Below are 23,260 nucleotides of genomic sequence, written 5' to 3'. Positions count from 1 at the left end.
GCACTCCAGCCTGTGCGACAGAGGGAGACTCCCTCTCAAAAAAAAAAAAAAAAAAAAGAGGTCTAGACTTTGTGAAAGGCTATCTCAGTGGGTTACGGGATCATTCATTCCACCTGTGTCAGCCTTTGCTCCCAAGCGGCTTGATCAGGTCACAATCCAGCTGGATCAAAGGGCACCAGGCCTGAGCTCAGGGCTGGGAAACCCAGCCAGTCACAGGTGGAGGATATTGAGGACCAACTGAGCCAATTTGGCCATTCCAAAACTGTCAGTTTTTTTTTGTTTGTTTGTTTGTTTTTTTTTAGCGAGGCGGAGTTTCGCTCTTGTTGCCCAGGCTGGAGTGCAATGGCGCCATCTCGGCTCACCACAACCTTCGCCTCCTAGGTTCAAGCAGTTCTCCTGCCTCAGCCTCCCGAGTAGCTAAGATTACAGGCATGCACCACCACGTCGGCTAATTTTGTATTTTTAGTAGGGATGGGGTTTCTCCATGTTGGTCAGGCTGGTCTTGAACTCCCGACCTCTGGTGATCTAACCGCCTGGGCCTCCCATAGTGCTGGGATTACAGGCGTGAGCCACTGCGCCCAGCCAGCTGTCAGATTCTTTTAGCCAATACCGTAGCTACCCTGGTCAGCTGTAGAAAGGGTTATGCATTTCTTCACTATCACGTGTCTGGTTGCATTGAAGGCAAGTCTCAGCAAAATTCTGCCAAATGGGCAGAAATGTATCAAGAAGGAAGCCCAGAAAAGTCACACATTGTGTTCCTTTGAGGTGTGAAGTCCCTCTTTGCTACCCTCACTCACTCCAGCAGGCATCTCATATGAAAGGTGTGGTAAGGAGCAAGCAATGATATTTTGATGACAGGATCAACCCACTTTCTAGTCCAAAGATGACAGGCTTCTTCATTGTACCAAATAAGATCTATGTGTGGAGCACAGTTCTTCAGCTGGGAGCCTCCTGATTTGCCAAATTCTTCTTTTTTTAATTTTTAAATTTTTATTTTTTATTTCTTTGGTAGAAACGGGGTTTTACCGTGTTGGCCAAGCTGGTCTTGAACTCCTGGGCTTGGCGATCTGCCCACCTCAGCCTCCCAAAGTGCTGAGATTACAGGCATGAGTGCCCAGCCTGTTTGCCAAATTCTTCTGCCTCCTTTAATGTAAACATGTTTACACCCAGTCTTTTCAGCTTATCACGTGTCTTGAACACTACTAATTTCACCAATGAAAAATAATTTCAGATCTCTCTACTGCTGATGAATAAACTTTCTGGTGTAGTTTTAAATGACAATATTTGAGGTGCTTATGTGGCCTACTGTCATGTGTAGAGAGGTTGGGGGAATACCCTGGGAGAACATTACTGATTTAGAAAAATGTTGCCACTTCTGGGTAATAAAATTACAGACATTTTTATGCACCTTATTTTGAAAGAACGTACTATAATAAGCAAAAAGAGTGAGTTAGATTAGAGATACTTTGAGATTGAGATATAATGTATCATCAGTAAACACACAGGTGTGCACATACACACTTACATATGATAGAATTGAACTACCCTTTACAGCAGGTCATTTGCTCTGCTTCTAACTTTGAGAAATTGGGCTTGGCGCAGTGGCTCATGCCTGTAAACCTAGCACTTTGGGAGGCTGAGGCGGGCAGATCATGAGGTCAGGAGATCGAGACCATCCTGGCTAACAAGGTGAAACCCCATCTCTACTAAAAATACAAAAAATTAGCCCGGCGTGGTGGCGGGCGCCTGTAGTCCCAGCTACTTGGGAGGCTGAGGCAGGAGAATGGCGTGAACCCGGGAGGCGGAGCTTGCAGTGAGCTGAGATTGCACCACCTAACTCCAGCCTGGGTGACAGAGGGAGACTCCATCTAAAAAAAAAAACAAAAACAAAAATTAGCTGGATGTGGTGGTGATGTGCACCTATAATCCCAGCTACTCGGGAGGCTGAGGCACAATAATCTCTTGAACCCAGGAGGCGAAGGTTGCAGTGAGTGGAGATCATGCTACTGCATTCCAGCCTGGACAAAGGAAGGAGACTGTCTAAAACACACACACACACACACTCACACACACACACACACAAAACAAAAGAACAACAACAACAAAAGTTAAGAAATTGATTGGTGGTCAGATTTCATAATTTGTGGGTACATATTTATACATAATGCAAGTTCTCTTGCAAGTGACCTTTCTGTGGCAGCCAAGAAGGCTGTTTCATTCAGTACGGTGAGTCCGCCTCATTCCCCTCTTTGGAGTAACAACAAGGCTGTCACTTCCTCCCTCCCAGCCATTTCCCTCATTGATCCATCAAAGTCAGCCTCAAATGATTCCCTCCACAAGCATTTCTGAAGGTATCCTTTCTCTTCTCACATCTGGTTCTGTCTTTACTTGCTCTTGTTCAGTATGGCCCTGTGGTCTCAAACTTAGAGAGACAGCATAACATGGTGATTAAGACCTTGGATTCTAGAATGGGCAGTGCAGTTCAACTTTAAGCTTTGCCGTGTATTAGCTGTATGACTTGGGACTAGTTACCTTGCTGGGCCTTAGTTTCCTCATCTGTTCAGTGGAGATAAGAAGAGTATAATGCTGTGCTTGGTGCACATTTCTCTTTCTAATGACTTCCTCCAACTATTTCTCTTATAGTTTTGATTACTGTCTCATTCTGCAGTAAACCAGTTCATCCGGAGTTCATCTTAACCTTTCTGTACCATAAAGTCTATCACAGCCCATCTCTCCCAACTCTGACACCCTTTCTTTACTTCCCTTTCCCCAACTCCTGGTGGGGTTTAGGAGTTTGCTTAAAAAAAAAAAAAATTTACTCACCTAAGACATCCAACCAGTAAGCATGATGAGAAAGCTGTTCTCAAGGAGATCATTTAGGCGAGGAAGATTTTATTGCATTCTGCTTATATAAACTGAAATCCTTTGCCAAAGTGCCTAGCTCCAAACTCTCCCTTCCTTCCTTCTATTTTTTCACAACACATCTCTTGAAGAATCCATTGCAGATTTTGTTTTGAGAGCCAGGATGCCATCAGCTGTGCCATCACAGAATAAGCACGAAATCCAGGTTGTCACCAGGAGTTTTTTGTTGTTGTTACTGTTGTTGTTGTTTTGGCCTTCATTGGGAGCTTTATTATGATTATTATTGGACTGTTGTTTTTCATTTGAGCCTCTTTTATGATTTTCTCTTGGATTTCTTGCCCATTGAGTCTCCGTTAGGTATGTACAGGACAACTCTTCCAAATGCAGACTGCTTTTTATTAGCAATACCTCTATTTGCACTGTAGCACTGATCTTAAGGTGATCTGATGACCAAAGATTACGTTTCATAGTGCTTTGAAGAAGAGGGTAATGGCATAGTCCAGATATGCTTGGCCTCTTCCTGCTAATGCATGCCAGATTCTTTAATATTTCATGTAAAAAATGGTATAACGAAAAGAGAAGTTTGGTGGCATTTTTTTCCTACTTGAAAGCAAGAAAGAGAGTAATATGCATGCCAAATAAAGTATTTTTCTATTTTGAATACACTGAGGGCTATATGGATGCTATCAGCAGAATGTAAATCATTACATTTTTATCACTAAGTGTTAAAGTCCACTGTACATTTGGTATACAAAGAATACATTCATCAGGTGTTCTCTTCTCCATTCAAATCCCACAGATGTTTCATACAAAATAATGCCATTTTGAGCCAGATATGGTGACACATGCCCTAAAGTCCTAGCTTCTTGTGGGGAGGAGGTGGGAAGATTGCTTTGGCAGTTCAGTGCTGCAGTGTGCTGTGAGCATGCCTGTGAATAGCCACTGCACTTCAGCCTGGGCAACATAGTGAGACCCACCTCTAAAATAATGATAATAATAATAATACATTTGTAGGATATTTCTTTATAGGTCCTTAATATAAAGGCTGCTTCAAGAGCCATGCTGGTATTGTTGGTCAGACTTGCTTAGACTGAAACCAGTGCTTAGAAGTATCTTACGGACTTCAGAGGACTTCTTACGGACTTCAGAGGACTTCCTTCTTACTTTTAATCCATGTTTTATGGTTTTCAGGTTCATAAACCATAGAAGGATGGCATACTTTAGGGCATGAGACAAGCTGGCAATCTCAGACCTGTTGTGTTTGGTCTGTAAAATACTTTAAAATAATTTGATCAGTTGCCAGCATTTAAATATCAAGGGATTGGCTGGGCGCGGTGGCTCACGCCTGTAATCCCAGCACTTTGGGAGGCCGAGGCGGGCAAATCACCTGAGGTCAGGAGTTCGAGACCAGCCTGGCCAACTTGGTGAAACCCCGTTTCTACTAAAAATACAAAAATTATCCGGGCGTGGTGGCTTACGCCTGTAATCCCAGCTACTCAGGAGACTGAGGTGGGAGAATCTCTTGAACCCAGGAGGCAGTGAGCTGAGATGGAGCCACTGCACTCCAGCCTGGACGACACAGCAAGACAACATCTCAAAAAAAAAAAAAAAAAAAAAATCAAGGGATTATACCTACAGCAACTCTGGATTTCTGGCCATTGCAATAGATGTAGAGCAGCGCTGGGTCCACATTCCCAAATGGCAGCTGGGTGGGAGCTGGGTCATGGCTGGGCTGCCCCCTTAGCTGGGGAATGGCCTAGGGTTTGCCTTTCTCCTCTTGGCTGCTTTGCTCATTAGCATGGCTCTTTGTTCCAACAGACTTTAGAGTTTGCAACCCCTTACTTTATTTTATTTTTTATTTTTTTGAATTTACACTAATTTATTTATTTATTTTTATTTTACTTTAAGTTCTAGGGTACATGTGCACAACGTGCAGGTTTGTTACATATGTATACATGTGCCATGTTGGTTTGCTGCACCCATTAACTCGTCATTTACATTAGGTATATCTCCTAATGCTATCCCTCCCCCGTCCCCCCATCCCATGACAGGCCTCGGTGTGTGATGTTCCTTCCCCACCCTGTGTCCAAGTGTTCTCATTGTTCAGTTCCCACCTGTGAGTGAGAACATGCGGCGTTTGGTTTTCTGTCCTTGCGATAGTTTGTTCAGAATGATGGTTTCCAGCTTCATCCATGTCCCTACAAGGGACATGAACTCATCCTTTTTTATGGCTGCATAGTGTTCCATGGTGTATATGTGCCACATTTTCTTTGTCCAGTCTATTATTGATGGACATTTGGGTTGGTTCCAAGTCTTTGCTATTGTGAATATTGCCTCAATAAACATACGTGTGCATGTGTGTTTATAGCAGCATGATTTATAATCCTTTGAGCAACCCCTTACTTTAATACTGCAAAGGAAAAACAGAACCAAATTGGTATTCAGAACTAAACAACATGTTGTGTGTGTCTTTAATGGCTAACTTTAAGACGAAAGAAAATATATGTATCTAATTTTGGGAATCTATATTTTCTGAATAATATAATCTCAGGAACATAGTATTTATGAATTATAAATATATAATTTTATATATTTAATGTATATTTAAATGATAGAAATGATCATAAATTATAGAATTTCTCCTCAGAATCTTCAAAGTGGAAGGCCACATGGTAGTATCTAGTTCTAATTCAGCCCTCTCCTTTTACTAATTAGGAAATTGAAGCCCAGCAAGTCCAGTGATTTGTTCCAGGCAATGCAACTTATAACTGGTAGTGCTGGGACAGGATCCCTGTGTCCTGCTGGTGAAGCAAGGCACATAGAGTCATTCATGTGCAGTGTGGAATAGATGGAAATAGAACAAAATGTTTGAAGTGCATGTCTTTGCTACTGTTCCCATAGGTTGAAGTTTTACGGAAATATTTACTTTGTGAAGATTGCATAAGTACTCGTGAAAACTACTCTGTGTCCCACTCTAGGCCTTGGCTTTTTAGAATCAGTCTAATATTTCTTCCAGCCTGCGGGGCCTTTTTACGAGGTGCTCTGTAGAATGCAGCAGGCAATGCATCTAAAACTGAACTAGTTACACAGTCTTCCCCTCCCAAAGCTGCTCACTTTCCAATGTGCTTGATCTTGGTCCTTATTGCCTCGGAACAGAAGTTATCATATTATATTCTTTTTTTCTTCTCTTATTGCTCATATTCTTGGTTTGTAGGTCACATTGATTCTGTCTTAGAAATGTTTACCAAAATGAGCCTTTCCTCTCCATCCTCCCAGTTTCTGTGTTGGGAGGGTCCTCACTGTCTCTTAATAGGGTCATAGCAGGAGACTCTTCCTTATACTACTTTATTCTAGCTTAACCTCAGTCTCAGTTCTTTGTCATCTCCATTGGTTTTCAACCGTGACTATATATTAGTCACTTTGGGAGTTCAAAATGTACGAAGGCTGAGGCGGGTGGATCATGAAGTCAGGAGTTCGAGACCAGCCTGACCAACATGATGAAACCCCATCTCTACTAAAAATACAAAAATTAGCCAGACATGGTTGTGCATGTCTGTAGTCCCAGCTACTCAGGAGGATGAGGCAAGAGAATTGCTTGAACTCGGGAGGCGGAGGTTGCAATGAGCCAGGATAACGCCACTGCACTCCAGCCAGGGTGACAGAGCAAGACTCCATCTCAAAAAAAAAAAAAAAAAAAAAGTACCGAGGTTGGACCCTGTGCCCAGAAAGGGATTTAATTCATTTGGGGCAAGGGCTCTGGCATCAGCGTTTTTAGAAGCTTTCCAGAGTTCTCATGTCCATCTCCAGAGGTAACTGCCACTGCTGTACTTTGTCAGCATAGTTGGTTTTCTACAAAACACATCCAGTGGTCACTCTACTGCATCCGCATCTCTGTTTTCCACAGTAAGTCCAGACTTCTAGTTTGGCTTGGGAGACCTTCATAGCTGGATCCTAATTTCTCCAGACTTCTCTGTGACCACTGCTCCCCCTTATAATTACACGCCAGTCACCAAGAGTAGTTTACCCCTCCTGGAGCTCCGAATGCCCCTTGATGACAGTGCACCTTTGTATGTGTGCCTCACTCCACCTGGCTCCTGTTTTCTGTCCTATAAAAACGAAGCCCACCATCCTTCAAGAGTATTGGCTCCATGAGAAAACCTCTTCTGCTGCCAGTTTGTCACCTATCACAGTAGGTTAAAATGTACCTACACACTGTACTTATCTTGTTTCTCCAGACCTGAGCTGTCCCATAGAACTTTCTGCAATGATGAAAATGTTCTATACCTACACTTCCAGGGTGATAGCTGATTGCCACAGGTGGCTTTTGACACTGGAAATATGACTGGTGCAACTGAGACTCTGAATTTTTAGTTGTATTTAGTTTTAATTTATTTAAACTTAAAAGCCACATGTGGCTAATGACTACTGTTTTTCATAGCCCAGATGTTGATATGAGCTTCTTGAGGGCAGCGGCCTAGTTTTATTCATGTTTTTATTCCATATGGTGCAGAACGGTGTTCCCTAAAGTCTGCTAAACAACGGAATGAATGATGTAGGAGTTGTATCAAAAATTTTCATCTTTTCTAGTTTATACACCTCTCTACACATATACAAATAAAAATCCTGCTTATGAGTATAACACATATTCTCACATCTGACTCTCACACAGATCTCATTACCCCATTTTCCAGATGAAGAAAGTGAAGATCAGCAAAGTTAAGTGACTCAGCCAAGTTTATAATCATGAAAAATAACATTGAGGCTGGGCACAGTGGCTCACACCTGTAATCCCAGCAGTTTGGGAGGCCAAGGCAGGCGGATCACAAGGTCAGGAGATCAAGACCATCCAGGCTAACATGATGAAACCCTGTATACTAAAAGTACAAAAAAAATTAGCCGGGTGTGGTGGTGCACACCTGTAGTCCCAGGTACTTGGGAGGCTGAGGCAGGAGAATCGCTTGAACCCGGGAGGCAGAGGTTGCAGTGAGAGGAGATTGCACCACTGCACGCTGGCCTGGGCAACAGAGTGAGTCTCCATCTCAAAAAAAAAAAAAAAAAAAAAGAAAGAAAGAAAAATAAGATTGAATTATGCCTGCCAGTTACTTTAATTACATTGTGAGCATGAAATTTCTTCTGATATTCTAGTTCTGGGTTTCTGAAAACCTGAACCCCAGAGAAAATGTTCTATAGTCTTATGTGTTGTATATAACCCATGTGGCCATCTCACATTTCCAGAGGTTGGCTTTTATCCCGTGGTCACTTAAATGCCACCATTTCTTGAGTCTGGGGCCATGGCTGGCTCATACCAGATTTCCTGTCTTCATTACCAAATCTGCCAAGGGTTAGAGGTCACTGGTTTGACCCATGACAACGCTTTCTTCCACACTGTTTTGAAGGCCGACTGCGAAGTTCAATTTTGTCGAAGTGGGAAGCATGATATTATTAAAGCTGAAGTTAAGCAGACCACAGCCCAAGAGAGGGAACAGCACTAAGGCTCATCTGAGACCTTAATGCAAAATTGTCTTATTATCTGAAAGCATTTTTTTCCTTTTTTTTTTTTTTTTTCTTTTTTTTGGTACAGTCTAAATTAGGACACTGTTAGTAGCGGGAGGGTAACTAGGGGTGCATAGTGAATCTCAATTCTTATTTATAAGAAGTCAACTTGATTAAATTCTTATAGCTTCCTTGCTCATTCTGTTTCCTTTGCACTGTATTATGAACAATAAGATGATTTTACTTCAAGGGAACGGAAGAGTTTTTGTTCAAATTATATCTCAGTCATTCACATAAATATCAGCTGTGATACATTTCTTATATCTTCAGAGGTATGAACAAATACTGCGCAGACTCGATCTGCTTGGCCATGTGTTGCTGAACCATTGTAGTAGGCAGAGGAATGAAGATGGAGAAGAGCTGATTTTATGAAGGAACCAAAGAAGGAAAAATTGTTGCCGTTAACATTGTTTACTGAAATTCATCAACTTTTACTTTATTCATTCAGGATTTATTAAGTGCCTTTTGTAGACTGGGATACAGCTTAGCAAGAGAAATGATTGATTAAATAGACCATTATAATAAAATGGACTCATGCCTGTATTAGGACAAGTACTGTGTACAGAGGGAATAGATAACAGGGACATTGATCTAAAGAGAGGTTAGGGAGGACTTCTTGGAGGAAGTGGTATTTGTGCCTGAGTTATATGGGATGTGTGGGATTTCTTAGGTGAAAGGGGGCGGAGCAATACAGGGGTAGGCTAGATCTGTGCAGCGGCTTAGAGACAAGAGTGTACAGGGCGTGTTTGTGAGTGTCTGTCCATGGTAGAATGGTGGTCCCAGAGCCGCAAAAAAAGTGCAACCAGAGGGCCAAGCAGCGGCTAACATCCAGCACAGCCTTTTGAATACCTCTAGATGCTTCCCCTTCACCCTCCGGGCCTTAGAAAGCTAAGAAATTGTTCAGCTGGGATGGGATGTGCGTGGGGAAGCATGCAACGTTAAGCATCCATGTCAATGTTGAGATGCGTCCTAATATCAAAAACATTAAGATGTGACTGGGGAAGCTGTCTGGGAATTGACGGAACATTGTACTTTCACATTTTGCAAGATGAGTTTGTCTTCCCCGTGGGTAGGTTTGAGGAGAGCAAAACCAAAGGCAGGAAAGAGCCTTCACAAGGGAATTGCAGAGTCGTGGGAGGCACCCTCGTGTGGGCCGGCAAGTGTCGGTCAGGGTGAAGGAAAGAGAATGGAGTGGACGTCATTGTTGGATGTGGTGGAGGAGTCAAATGTGCCTCCAGAGTGTTTGGCCCCATTGGCTAGGTGTGTGGTGGTAGCATTCCCTGAGGGAAGGCCCAAGGAAGTAGAACCAGGTTGGCGGAGAAGAGGGTGCTGAAGAAGGTTGTTGATCATGGAGAGCCAATGTCACAGGTAGACTGCTTGGAAATGGGAACTGTTTGAGAAGAAGGGAGGGTGCACTCTGCCAAATGCAGCCCATGGATCAAACAAAAGGGACTGAAAACTTAATGACTTTGGCAACAGAGGTTTCAGTGGCATGGGGTGGGCTGCAGGATGTTCAGAAGTTGAATAAGTGGAGACAGGGAGTATAGCAGCTCTTTCCAGAAGTTTCTGAAAGGGAGGAGAGAGTAGGGGGCTATGAGACTGTGAAAAGAATTTTTGTTTCATCACTGAACAGAGATTATAAAGTCACACCAGAATCTTTTTTTTCAGTTTAATTTTTTTTTTTTAATTTCAGAACTTTGAATTCTGAATTCATAGTTAGCATAGTAGTTAGTAGCAACTTAGAGGCTTTGGGAATTTAGCAAAGAAGTTTCTAGAAGCAGGCAAATGAAAGCACACAGCAGGCTCGATCATACATTTATGACAGACATCTTTAAGGAGAAGACCCCCAAACAACAACAAAGATAACCCTTATCGTGGTGGTATGGGGGCTTTCGGTGTAAAGAGAGTCAACCCCACACAGCTCAAAAAGCTCTGAGGCCATTGTGGGTGTAAAGGGTGCAATGGTTATGTGAAAATGTGTGTGTTTGACAAAGATTTCTATCAAAAAAAAGTTGTGGCAGTAAAGCGGTCAAGTGGTTTTCTAGAAAACTTCAGTTAATGGCAAAATCATGACTTCCAGTACAACTATAGGGAACAGAGTCGCTTTGAAATGTTTCTGCCCTCTGTGGGGTACCCTGTAATTCTATTCTGTTTATGAATGTCCTCCTCACCCCTGAATTTGTGTGTGCTTTTCTAATGGAACACATCTTTACGCTCAGTAACCATGTTAATTTATGGTGTATTTTGGTATTCCAAGAAGTGAAAAATGGGGAGTTAATACGATTTCTCTTTGTTTTACTCTGAAGAGGTTTTTACTACCAGGACCTCGACATCTTCCACCTTAGTTTATCTTTAAGTTATCTTTAACTGGAACCATTTTGTCCATTAGCTCTATTCTAATCACCTTTCAGAATAGTCAGATTTACAAGCAACACATGACAGAGAAAACAAAAAAAATCAGCCAGCTTCTCCTGACATTCAACAGCAGCCCACGTCTAAATAGTGCAAAAGTTTATTTGCTTTTTCTGAGGATGTGCTAAGTGATTTTGCAGTTAGAGTGGTATGGCCTTCTAGCACTTAGGCCTGCATTTATTAAATAAATTTGTTCTCTAACTCAAGTGTTAAGTGTGTATTATGAAACCTCAAAGCCAATTTCGGTGATTGCAATGTGCAAATATTTTTAAAATTATGTAATTAAATAGGACTTGGCCTGCAAGGTCCACCAAAGTAATTTATTAATTGAATAGTCTGATTTAATTGTATGTTATTTTCGTTTATTCAGGGAAGTGCCTGCATCTCTTGCAGAGATAGGAGCCTCTTGTATGCCTGTCACTGGAGGTACAGAGGTCCTCTCCAAGAAATCTTTAGCACCCAATTAAATATTAACCAAGAAGAGGGGACTTGTTCCTTCTGTCCCTGAAACTCTATTTTCATGCCTGAGTCTGGCGATTTTAAAGGAAAAAGAAGGAAAAAAAAAAAAAACAAACCTTGCCGGATAGAATTATTTGTAATTCATTCTGTTTATCACTACATTATTTAAAAATGACTTACTCTTCTTAATTGTGCCAGTGTACAGGGTTATATAAAGTGTGTGTATAAAAAGAAAAGCCCCTTTAATTCAGTGTTAGCTACATCTAACTATGGCTAAAGCCACGCCGTATCTGTTTCCTTAAAATGTCATTTTAAAGGTATTGTGGTTTTGGAGCAGCAGCTGTGACTGAAAAGTATGTAAACTAAGCTGTTCTTGCTCATATCATTTTTATATTCTTATGTCAGACCAGAAGGCTGCTTTAAATTTATTTTTCATTGTGTATTAGTTCTAGAGCCCGGTTTTTTTTCTTCCTTGGGAACATATGTTCTTTGGGACGTGTTATACTCAGACACTTAAGAAAATAACAATTGTGTGTGGGGGGAAAGGTACCAAAGTAGTTTCTTATTTGAGTATTGTATTTGGGGGAAGATTAATAAAAAAAAATTAACTCTCACAAAGTAGAATTTTGGGGCCTAGCATCTGTGTTTTAGGAAATGAAAGAATTCAGGCATACTGTACTAAGTCACGTGAAAGGCAGTAACTTTTAGAAGCCCAAATTGCTTTCCCAAAAGGAAAATATTTTTTGTTGCTATTAAATATAGTTTATATTGCTACTTCAGAACTTTTTTTTTTTCCAGTGGGGCCATTTACTTAAATTCTTAGTTAATATTTCTATATAGAAACGTCTTTGTCTCCGGAGCCCGCCTGTGCGAATTCCCATTTAATATGCGGTTGTGGATAAGTATTTATTCATTCCATGTGGTACTCCACACCTGATCAAGTGACAGCGTGGCGTCATGTCAGCCAGCAAAATGTTTGAGTGACTTTTGAGTAATGGTGGCATGGAAGGTAGAGGGGGTTGAAGGAAATAATAATGGGAATTTTTTTCCTTTCCTATGTATTTCAGCGTGTATAATGCTTCAACTCTCTGGTGGAAATTTGGAACACCGGATAGTAAAATATTCCTCTTCCTAGAGGATAGTAAAAGTGGAGTAGAAAGTAGGAGCTGTTAGAATTTCCATGATAAATATAATTTGATTACATATGTTGGGGTGGGTTCCCTCTGAGCTGAGGATTTTACTTTGAGAGTTGTTTCACAATGGTATATTTCTTTCCAGTTTTTGGAAGCAAATTTAGCCCTAAGAATTTGCCCTGGCCAGGCGCGGTGGCTCATGCTTGAAATCCCAGCACTTTGGGAGGCCGAGGTGGGCGGATCACGAGGTTAGGAAATCGAGACCATCCTGGCCAACATAGTAAAACCCCGTTTCTACTAAAATACAAAAAATGAGCTGGGCATGGTGGCAGGTGCCTGTAGTCCCAGCTACTCAGGAGGCTGAGATAGGAGAATCACTTGAAACCGGGAGGCGAAGGTTGCAGTGAGCTGAGATCGCACCCAGCTCACTGCAACCTTCTGGATCTGCACTCCAGCCTGGCGACAGAGCAAGACTCCATGTCAAAAAAAAAAAAAAGAATATGCCCTAAGAAGTTTCCGCTGACTTGCCTCATTCGTACAGGCCTACATCTGGGTGCCCCAAGTGAGGGAAGTAATTTGGGGAGGCAGGCAGCTCTCTGGTGGATCCACTGTTATGCTTGTTCCAGCCCCTCTGTCTCTTGCTGGGCCCCACGTGGGCCCCCGATAGTGGCATTCTGTAGGGCATTAGCTGGCCCTGGTGGTCCTTGCATCTAGCCTTGGAAAGGGACCTATCAGAGCATCTGGGATGATGGTCACAATAGTTCACAGGTACAGCACAGCTGTGGTCATCCCGATGGCCACTAGCGCTAGCTCTGGAGCAGAGCTCTGGGAAACCCGCACCATGTCGTGGAGGAGGCAGGAAAGTCCAGGGTTCTGGTCAAGGGTGTGTTCGGGAGGGTTGGGGGCAAGGGCTGTTTCCCAGTGAGTACACAAGTATTTCAGCATTTTAGCACCTTGTTCAGGTGACCCGTCTGTAGCGATTAAACACCATTCCTGAGTACCCCACCTTGTACCAGTGAGGAGCCTGGGTCTGGAGAAGAGAAGGGGCTTCCCAAATCCTAGATGAGTTACTGGTGGGTCCAGGAGCAGAGTCGCCCTCTCTTGCCTCCTAATGAAATGATCTCTCCACTTCACTTTGCTGCCTCTTAACGAAAGTGTGGAAATGTCGCCTTTTCCACTTATTTCAAACCAGAGATGGTTAAAAGAATTTTCCTATGAACAAAACTAAAAGGCAAATAGAAGATACCTGGGGCCTGGAAGTGAAGGGCTTCATAGGAGAAAGTAAAGCTTGTTCAAGTCCAGCTTCAGATGCAATGGGCTGGCACAGTCTGTGGGACACTCATGACTTCTCCTTCTGTTCTCTGGCCTCTTTGCTGTTCACAGAATCCTGCTCTTAAATCTCCTCTTAACATGACTGATGTTCCCAGGGGCCATATTCTGTAGCCATTGCTTTTCTCCGTGAATTCGGAGTCACAGGCTTGAGTTCCTGCTTTCGTCCCCACCACCTGCGTGACCTTGGTCACACAGAGTCCCCTCCCAGAGGAGTGGCTTGCCTGGACCTCTCAGAGGCGCATTTTAGCTCTACAATATTTGCTATTCTCTCTCATTCAAGATGTTGCCCATCCATGCCTTATTCCTTCCATTTAGTAGTCCGGGTCACGCAACTGAGGCAGAAAAAAGTCTGAATTTTGATGAAGAGATTGTCACAGTTTATCCCAAATCTGTTCTCAGGGGACATCCTTGCCTTTTCTTTTATTGGCAAAACTTGGTCAGGGAATTTCTGCTTAAATGAACCTACCACTTCCAATTTTGAATCAAGTTTGTGCTTGCTATCATTATTAATAGGAGTAATAATTTCTGTTGCTGATAAAGCACCCTGGTGTGGCTGGAAAGTGGTTCTGTGCCTTTTCCCAACCCAAGTGAAGAAGGACATGAAAGGTTGTACGGTGTAGAAAGTGCCTTAGCAATTAAATAAAAGGCTGGTTCATATAAAGGGCCTTGTTTCTATGTGGAAAATATGAGCTTTTTCTTTTCTTTTTCTTTCTTTCTTTTTTTTTTTTTTTTTTTTTTTTACATGGACCAGGTGTGGATTAGTTCACTGAACCTTTTACCCAGCCTTATTCCCGCTTGTAATTCTTCTGAGGCATAGTTCAGCCAAGTCAAAGAAACATGTTATTAAAGGTGAGCTGAAAGGCATTTAAAAAATAAACAAACTGTTTAAGATCCTAAATCAGTAACAGAATCTATATGCACAGACTTGAAAAGTACAAGAAAATGTGTTTGAATGCCTTTGGGTTCCAGGCTGGATTCTCCTCCCGCCTTCTTTGAACATCTCCCCGAAGTCTTTTTTGGTAGTTGGTGGGACAGGCAGCCCCAAGGCTAACCTTGGCTTGTAGCTTTTTTGTAACTGATGACTTTCCTCCACTGAGGTAGGTGAGACCCCAATCTTACACCAACAATTCTCCAACTACTATTGAGGGGAAAAAATAAGTACTTTGATTTTATTTTAGCACTATGTTCTTAAGAAGTTTAAAATCTGATATACATTCTCTTTTATTTTTCCAGCCTCTAGCATGGCAGACAGCCAGATTTTCTTTTCTTTTTTTTTTTTTTTTAGACGGAGTCTTGCTCTGTCACTGGTCTGGAGTGCAGTGGTACGATCTCGGCTCACTGCAATCTCCGCCTCCTGGGTTCAAGCAATTCTCCTGCCTCAGCCTCCGGAATAGCTGGGATTACAGGCTTGCGCCACCACACCCATCTAATTTTTGTATTTTTAGTATAGATGGGTTTCACTATGATGGCCAGGATGGTCTTGATCTCCTGACCTCAAGATCCGCCCACCTCGGCCTCCCAAAGTTCTGGGATTACAGCCATGTGCCACCATGCCCGGCCAGCCAGCTATTTTTTACAACTTGTAGAGATGGTAGAAATGAGGTGTAGGATGTTTTAGATTTATTTAAGTTATATCATCCCTGATCATAATAACAGCGGCCATCATTTCTTTGAGCATTCACTTTGTGCCATACACTATTCTAAGTACTTATTCGTGTCAATGCATTTATTCTACAAAAGCAAATAATGCACTGTAATGAAGCCCATTTTATGGATGAGAACACTGAGGGACAGAGAGCTTAAGTAACTTGCCTAAGCTCACAAGGTCAGTCAGTACCAGAGTTCATTTGAACTTCGGCACTTGAATCCATGCTTGTAAATTCTGAACTATTCTAGTCTAAAGTACACTGTATAGTACTATATTCTGTAATACTTAGTTTTAGGTGAGGCAGCCCAAGGATGCATTAAGAAATACAGATACTCGACCGGGCGCGGTGGCTCACGCCTGTAATCCCAGCACTTTGGGAGGCCGAGGTGAGTGGATAACGAGGTCAGGAGATCGAGACCATCCTGGCTAACACGGTGAAACCCCGTCTCTACTAAAAATACAAAAAGCTAGCCAGGCATGGTGGCCGGTGCCTGTAGTCCCAGCTACTTGGGAGGCTGAGGCAGGAGAATGGCGTGAACCCGGGAGGCGGAGCTTGCAGTGATACTTGTTCTGTACAACCTCAGCCTTGCCTTTTTCAAAACTTGTTTGTTTTTGTTGTTTTTGATAGCCTGTTTTCAGCCAATGAATAGGTAGATATCAATCATTTGCAGCCTGTTGTACTCCTTTTTAAAGAATTATCTTAAAGTTTCATTGTGATTGTGCAATTGTGCAAAGACATTCCCCTATTTTATTTTATTATTTTTGAGACAGGGTTTCACTCTGTCACCCAGGCTCGGGTGCAGTGGCACGATCTCAGCTCAGTGCAACCTCTGCCTCCCTGGTTCAAACAATTCTTCCACCTCAGCCTCCTGAGTACCTGGGACTACAGGCAAGCACCACCTTGCCCAGCTAAATTTTTTTTTTTATTTTTTGGTAGAGATAAGGTTTTACCATGTTGGCCAGGCTGGCCTCGAACTCCTGACCTCAAGTGTGATCACCCACCTTAGCCTCCCAGAGTGCTGGGTTTACAGGCATGAGCCACTGCGCCCAGCCTATTCCCCCATTATTAAACAGTGTCTCACTTTATTGCCCAGGCTAGTGTGCGATAGCACCATATTAGCTCACTGCAGCCTTGAATTCCTGAGCTCAAGCAATCCTCCTGCCTCACCCTCCTGAATAGCGGACATTACAGGTGTGAGCCACTGAGCCTAGCTTATTCTCTCATTTTTAAAGTAATTTCAAATAGCAGAAGCAGGGAGGGAGAGGCATTTTAGGGGTTGATCTTTCTGGTCCACCTTTAATGAAAGCAACTCCTTCCAAGGGGAGCTTGAAGCCTGAATTCTTCCTAGTGAACACAGTACTCTTTTCAGAAACTTATACTTAGCTTCAAAAAATTATCTATACCTCCACCCTGCTGCCTTATATGATAGAAAAAGAGATGAGTTGAGCAACAGCTTCCTCTAGCACACTTTTGATTACCTTTGTTTCGCTGAAGTCCGTATGCTGAGCTTGTTGAACTCATCTGCCTTGTTCAGCCATTCTTGTTTTAGGAGTGTTAACTTTCTTTTTGGGAAAGCAGCAGCATATGCATACACGCTTGCCAGGCTCCCATCAAGTGTCCCTTCACCTTTAGCAAGCCCTTGGTGGACTCAAGGGAGCTTTATAGTTATTATTAACATAGCAGTCTGTAAGTTGGGGTTCTTTCTAGTGAAAGAGCCAAGAGGGAGGGCCCTGCCTGGTTTTAAATTACGTAGGCTTTTCTAAATGTGTTTCTAAGGGGAGCTAGAGCGGTGGTGAGCTTTGGGGAAGCCTAGCCTTGGGTCAAAGTTGAGTGTAGAAGGGAGCTGGGATCTGCAGATATCAGGGAATTTAGGAAGAGAGGCATGGGAAAGGAAACGGGATGAAAAGGTGCCAGGAAAAGTTGCCTCATCATTTCGCACTTTGGTGGTGGCCGAAAGGTAAGTTTCTACTTTGAGATCACTCTCAGGCCCTGTGGGCACAGAGCTGCCAAGTTTCTCAGTTCAAGGACTAATAAAGTCGGGATGTGGGTAATTCTGGGAGACTGGGTAATTTGAGGGGAAGGATTGTTGGAGGTCTTTCCAGCTATACTGACAATGTACATGGGTTCATTCTTGAGTATGAGCGTGTCCATAATAAAATCTAGCTGTAGAGCCATTCAAGGTCTTCTCTGTGTGCACCAGCGTGCTAGCCATTTTATGTACAACAGTAGGAATGGAGTGACTGGAATAAGATACAGGAATGTTTTTGTTCAACTTATACACTGATTAGCATTATTCACTCATTCTGTATTTACTGAACACCTACCCTGCATAGTTGCTGCTCTGTACTGGGATACAGCAAGCAAGAGGCCTGCACAGTGGCTCATGCCTGTAATCCCAGCACTTGGGGAGGTGAAGGCAGGATGATCACTTGAGCCCAGGAATTCGACACCAGCCTGGGCAACATAGTGAGACCTTGTCCCTACAAAAAATTGAAAAACTAGACAGGCATGGTGGCACGTGCCTCTAGACCCAACTACTCAGGAGGCTGAGGTGGGAAAATCGCTTGAGTCTAGTAGTTAGTTCCAGGCTGCAGTGAGTCATGATCGTGCCACTGCACTGCACTCCAGCTTGGGCAACAGAGTGAGACCATGTCTCAAAAAAAAAAAAAAAAAAAAAAAAAGTGGGAGGGGGGTACAAATCAGATAAAATCCCTGCCTTCATGAAGTATATGTTCTGATGTTTTTGTCATAAACTGCAATTAATATGACTTATCTGTTGCCTAAACTTTTGCCCAGAACAACCAAACAGAATCAGTTCAAATGCAGTGGGAACCGCCAAGAGCCAGATGTGGCCATGAGTGGAATATCTTTGAGAGCCTGTCATCTGGCTCCAGCTGTGTTAACCTAGGCCTGGTAGGCAGCCATGAGTTGTGTCTGCCAACTGGTGGCCAGACACTAGTGCAGGCTTAAACAATTAGCAGAATTCCTCATCCGGTGGCTGGATTCACTGTGTGTGTCCTACAGATGATCGCTGCTGTCGAAACCAGGGGACTCTGTGGGCAGAAACGCCCAGAACAGAACCAAAAGTTAGCCCCTTGAAAAACCAGTCAAAGTCTCATCCCGGAACATGGAGAGGGAGGTAGGAATCGGGGAAGACCAGCAACAGTGAGAAAACAGAAGTAAACCAGACGTGGCCCTCTGCCTGGCAGACCTTCATTCTGACTGAGAACTCTTGCCTGATAGAGAACGCCTGCCTCTAGCATGCCCCTGCAGAAAAGCAAAGAGTAGAGTTTACCTGTGAAGAACATTTTTTTCAGTTATTATTTTTTACATTTTTGCCCTTTGGTGCAAAGCATTTATGATGCTTTAGTGGTTTTACCCAAACTGAGATTTCCATGAAAAGTATTCATTCCCACCTTTTGGAAGCAATTAGATCCCCACAAACAGGCTATAACTTTCAAATGTCTGTTATATCTGCCTTCAAAAATAAGTATATAAGTTAATAAAATGCTTCAGCCTGCCTGCATGTGGAAGATTTTTTTATAAACTGTAGAGTTGCTGGTTTAATGTACCAGGCAAGTCCTGCTAGCACACGGGAAAAATAATAGATGCTGATCGTCCGTTGTCCAGCATGTTTCTAATACCACAGTAGTTGCTCAGTAAATGTTTGTAGACTGAGCTGAATAAGGAAAAATTCCAGTGAACGTGCTGACTTGCAAGAATGGTAATTAAAAATTAGTGCAGTCATTTCAAATCATAAGTTGGGGAAACAACCCACCATTTAGTGCCCCCAAAAGGTAAAAGTTCTAATTGGAATAAGCTTAGGATTTTTTTTTTTTATGTCCACATCTAAAGTCTGATGATAACAGAAAGCACGAGATGGCAGAGATAAGGTTTTCAGGGAGACTTCTCTTGAGGCTGAACGTATATGTCCATGTGAGAACATCTTTATCATGATGAGGTTCTTGGTGGTTTTTCAAAGAAGTCCCACTCTGAACAGATAACAACGACAACAAAATCATTGAAGTGGGGAAAATTCAAAAGATGGTAGTTTATGTGTCAAAATCAACTTTTGCATTCTAACTGCATTGTGTAAATTTGCTGTGCAGGAAACATAAGTGAAGCCATTTGGTTTTGTGGCATTGGTGTGGGTTGGCTCAGGGGGTGGGGATAAGGTTGAGGCATTGATACAGTAAGAGGAGAGCCAGATGGTTGTATTACACATCTTTTGTGTTCTTGTTTGCTTCTTAAAGCAGTTGCAGAATTTTGCCCTTGGCAATATTTTCTTCGTGCCTGTGTGTTCTGCTATGAATTTACTTTTGTCAGAGTACTTTGAAAGAAAAGCCTTGCTCAGAAAAAAAAAAAAAAAAATTTAACTTACATTATAAACTTGTGAAGTCAACAGTGTGTTCATAAAAATATTTTTTAAATGTTAAGTATGTTAGTAAATAGTTGAGAGAATCAGCTTTTCTTTTTTCTTAGTGCAGTGATTTCGACCATATTTTATGTCAATTCAGGGAAAGAATTTTTGCAAAATTATGAATGTGCAATTGGTGATGGATGGATGGATGGAGATGGATAGATGAGTAGACAGATACATGGAACAGACACGTTGTTATTCCAGTAGGGATGAGGCCTATCTGATGAGAGGTTTAACTTTTTCCATTACTTACAGCAAGCCCTCAGGTTGTGGTTAACCTCTTGTGTTTTATCAGCAAGCGTAACTTGGTAGTAAGTTGAGTGAGAGTGGGTTAGGGTAGTTGGTGAGTTTTGGTTGACATTTGTTAGAATCGCTGTTACACCACCATTGAAATTTATATTTATTCCCTACTAAAAGGAAATTCTATTTTGCAGTCACCAGTGGCAGGGGATATTTGAGATGTTCTAATGCATGTAAGAGGTGATATTTTATCACCAAATGCTTTTAATAAAGAGTTGCTTTGGAGCTGTCCCCCCCTCACCCCTACACACACAGATCGTGGTAGAATGCTTCAGAATAATTTAATGTCCTTTTTACAGTTCCAGTTTATTTTTTTTTTCCTTTGCTCAAATGAGAGAAGAGCAAATATGTAGGATCCTTGGGCGACAGTTTATTCTCCTGTTGTGCACAGATTTCCAGTTTTAGTTGGAACCTGCAGTCCCTGATGAGAAAACAGGAAACTTACAGTCCTAACCTTATTGAAATCTCTGCCGGGTTTAGTCACAAGTCTGAGGCGAGTCCTTCCAATAATGAAGCCATTGTACGCATCATATCTGATCAGTTCTTGAAATGTTTTAGTAAGTCTATCTTACAACATTATAAGAAGATAATCAGCAGCCTTAGAAGGTCCCCATCTGGACTGTAGAGTTCTTTTACTGAAAGATGTTTTGCCTTTTTGAGATAGCTCTCGCGTTTCATCATCTGTTCCGCCGAGATGAAGTGCATATGAAAAGTCAGTGACTCTGAATCCATCTGTTGTTATTATTTTCCACTGATAATTGGCTTGAACAATGAAATGTCTGTGTCTGCAGCCTTTGAAACTGTACACCCTGTTTATTTTCTGGAGGTCTCACTGCAACTACGCCCCCCCATCTTTCCCCCTGCATTTTCTCTCGAGCTTACAGCGAGTGGCGCTTGTGTGAGGATGACATCTTTGACTCTGTGCATCAGTATGTGTCACTCAGCATCTAAAGCTTGCATACGGATTTTTGTCACAATCCCTGTGTCTGTGCCGTTCACTCCCGAATCCGGCGCTCTTTCAGCAAGGAGCTTAGCCGGGCCACAATGCGTGGATCCCTTACCTGGATTGTCGTCTTTCTTTCACCGTCCTCATTAAAATATTAATTTAGGGTACAGTATCTAATACCTATGGAATTAGATACTGCCTATAATTGTATAATATATTCAGTTGCATCCAGGTTTGCATGATACAGAGGATTAATATTGGATTCCACTAACATCACTTCCATTAGCTTACTCAACCAGTATGAGATATAGATGAGCTGGGAAGCGTAACTACCCTCAAAACTGCCAAAACAGTCATTAGAAGCTCCATGGGGATGGACAGAGGCTTTCTCACAGTGATATACTGATTAAATTTTGTTCTATGGTTTATTTGCAGCAAGGTTAGATCACTATCGTCTATGGACGCGGGTTATCTAACCCCTTATTTGGAAGGTCATTTCAAGGCAAAAGGGTGGACAAAATCAGCATTTTCAGTTTCTGTGGGCACCCCTCTTAGAGAACCTGTGTTTTATTCTCTGAGTCTTTGGGTATCTTTTTAATTTGTTTGCCTTTTCTCCATGTTATGCCATAATATGTGTTTGAAATGAGTTTGGGGTTTGTTGGTTTGTTTGTGAAAATATTTTAAATCTTTTCAGTGATCTTCACCTTTTACAGTGGAATGATTTGGCCAGAAAACAGTTTTGTGTTAATAAATTAAAATTGCTTTTGAAATAGAAAGCTGCCCTATTTCCCTTGGCTAGGATAATCACGGCATTCTCAAAGGCTGTGAAGGATCTGTGACCTATCCTTTTTAGTCCAAATACAGTAATAATATAGACACATCCTATAGCACAGCCCTGCTAGATTTGGCCCCAGAGTACTGTGTGGCATTAGTAAGTAGTAGACGAACATAATCTTATTTATGTTTCAATCAAAATCATTTAATACTGCAAAAGTTATTAAAAAATAATTAAGTTACTAAGACCAACATGTAGCTGGAACACAGAATAAGAGGTCAGTGTGAGTTGATTCCATAAGCTAAGAAAAGTCAGTAGTGAATTCCTAACACTGGCATGTTTTTCCTCTTGCTTAAATTCCTGGGTTGTAAGGACAAATTATGTTGAGGTATGGCATATTTTCTGCCAAAATGGAGAAAATTGTTGACTGTAATTATGTTATTTAATTGAAATTATAAGTGGTTGAGGCCACTCAGTTAAAAGCATCTTTTCTAATATAGGGGTAATGTTTTTAAATGAGTGGTCATGGATTGGTGACATTTGAAAGGCAGGCATTTGGGATATATTTTTGGAAAACTCAAATTATTTTCCTTAAATGATTAGTGAACTAGAGAATATAGTTAAGTAGTGTTTTTTTCTTTTTTCTGGCTTATTCTCTTTAATTAGATATGCATGAATGTATTATGTGTGAGTATATATGCACATATATATGTGTGTATATGTGTATATATTTTTATATGTACACTTTATATACATATATCAAACAGATCTTTGTAGGTACAGAGTCACAAGTATCAACTTACAATGTGACAAAGCAGAGAAATGAGACGTATATCTCTGACAATTGTGACTAAACAAACTGATTGTTTAAAACTCTCGTTGAATGTTAAAGATTGAAATGCAACCCATAGTAGAACTCCAGGGATGGGTATACTACAAGTTCTTTTTGGAGTAGCTGGAGATACAACAATAGCACTCCCCCCCGCCCCACGAGTGAGTTCTTAATCACTAATGAATACAATTCATTTTAATTGTTATTATAGCAACATAACATTTAACTGTCTCCTGTTTAGTGGTGTCCCCTGGAATAGGCAGTGTCTCCTGTCAGAGTGAGGACAGGTAGAAGGCACAGCGGGCGTCTGATTGAGCCAGTTATTCATTTGCTGAGTGTTTGTGTTTATGCAAAGGGGCCTCTTCCTGCATATTTAATCTAGAGTAAGGCAGTGGCTTTTGTTGTGTTTAGCCCACATACCTTCAGTCCTTCCTCACACTGCCGCCAGCCTGGGAGCCCTGAGAGCCAGCAGGCTTCCAAGCGCCTGTAGTTTCTCCCTTACAAACTCTCAACTTTCTTCCGTTGTGTGAAAATTGCCTCTCCCGCCCCAAAGCTTTGCCTCCTCACCATGAACGGGTAAGTGTGTG

The 23,260-nt window shown here is 42.0% G+C and overlaps 1 protein-coding gene across 5 annotated transcripts in view; it reads left to right on the top strand.

Moving 5' to 3' along the window:
* The window catches only part of FOXP1 (forkhead box P1), a 411,134-nt gene that overhangs the window by 28,459 nt on the left and 359,415 nt on the right, over positions 1 to 23,260 (top strand). The window contains exon 1 of one of the 5 annotated variants that reach the window (XM_058437154.1): positions 23,117 to 23,249. The exons of the other annotated variants lie outside the window; for them this stretch is intronic. The gene's annotated coding sequence lies outside the window, so the exon portion shown is untranslated. Of the gene's footprint in view, positions 1 to 23,116; positions 23,250 to 23,260 lie in introns of those variants that run through there. 5 annotated transcript variants of the gene reach the window in all.

The sequence above is a fragment of the Hylobates moloch genome, unplaced genomic scaffold (genome assembly GCF_009828535.3).
Source record: "Hylobates moloch isolate HMO894 unplaced genomic scaffold, HMol_V3 SCAFFOLD_4, whole genome shotgun sequence".
Lineage (NCBI taxonomy): Eukaryota > Metazoa > Chordata > Mammalia > Primates > Hylobatidae > Hylobates > Hylobates moloch.
Note: the sequence above shows the minus strand (reverse complement) of the source record. Positions and strands in the feature narration are given on the sequence as shown.